The sequence below is a fragment of the Rutidosis leptorrhynchoides genome, chromosome 3, assembly GCF_046630445.1.
Source record: "Rutidosis leptorrhynchoides isolate AG116_Rl617_1_P2 chromosome 3, CSIRO_AGI_Rlap_v1, whole genome shotgun sequence".
NCBI lineage: Eukaryota > Viridiplantae > Streptophyta > Magnoliopsida > Asterales > Asteraceae > Rutidosis > Rutidosis leptorrhynchoides.
Window position 1 is genome coordinate 534,615,383 of NC_092335.1, and position 1,108 is coordinate 534,616,490.

General features: G+C 35.8%; 1 non-coding gene across 1 annotated transcript; it reads left to right on the plus strand.

Moving 5' to 3' along the window:
- Window positions 1–597: 597 nt before the first annotated feature.
- Window positions 598–704, plus strand: LOC139903278 (small nucleolar RNA R71). Its single transcript, XR_011778109.1, has one exon. It is a non-coding gene; the product is annotated as a small nucleolar RNA R71 (small nucleolar RNA).
- Window positions 705–1,108: the final 404 nt, after the last annotated feature.

The following is a 1,108-nucleotide window of genomic DNA, read 5'->3' on the forward strand; positions in this document are numbered from 1 at the left end:
ATATCTTCTAAATTTGGCTTTTTATCATCCGTTTGTGGTGGTTTAATTGGAAAAATAGGTCTTTGCTGGTTGTAAGTATTATTATATACTTGTTGATTGCTAGGACCTTGTTGGTTGTTGTATGGAACATTTCGGTTATAATTCCGATTTTGATTGTAGTTTGGTCTTGGCGGTTGATAATTATTCTGATAATTATTTCCAGGCCTTTGGTTTATATATGAAACATTCTCTCTTTGTTCCATTGTTTGTTCAATACTGAGACAATCTTTTGTCAAATGTGGTCCTCCACACTGTTCACAACTAATTCATATTGAGTGAATATCTTTAGTCAACTTTTCCATTCGTCTCTAGAAAGTATCTATCTTTGCAGAAATTGAATCAAAGTCATGGCTAGAATCGGCTCTAGCCGCTTTAGATGATCTAACGATATCTTTTTCTTGATGCCACTCATGTGAGTGGGAAACAGTGTTATCAATAATTTTGTAAGCTTCAGTTGCAGTTTTCTTCATAATGGAACCACCAGCTGCTATGTCGATGTCTTTTCGTGTAGTAATATCGCATCCTTGATAGAATATTTGTACTATTTGATAAGTGTCTAAACTATGTTGAGGACATCCTCTCAACAACTTTCCAAATCTTGTCCATGCCTCATATAGAGTTTCATTTGGCTTTTGCGTAAACGTAATAATTTCTCCTTGAAGTCTCACGGCTTTAGATGCCGGAAAGAATTGTTTAAGAAATTTTTCAACTAAGACATCCCTTGTATCAATCGCTCCTTCAGGTAACGATTCTAACCAATCTTTGGCTTCTCCCTTTAAAGTCCAGGAAAATAACATGAGATATATCTGTTCATCCTCCACTTCTCGAATTTTAAATAGAGTACAGATCCTATTAAAGGTTCGAAGATGTTCGTTTGGATCTTCCTTCGGCGCACCACTAAATTGGCATTGATTTGTTACCATGTGTAGGATTTGTCCTTTGATTTCATAATCTGGTGCATTAATATCTGGTTGAGTAATTGCATGACCTTGGCTAGTGCGTTTAGCCCTCATTCGGTCTTCTATACTTAGAGGTTCCAGATTTTTCATGATTGAATTTGTTGAATCTG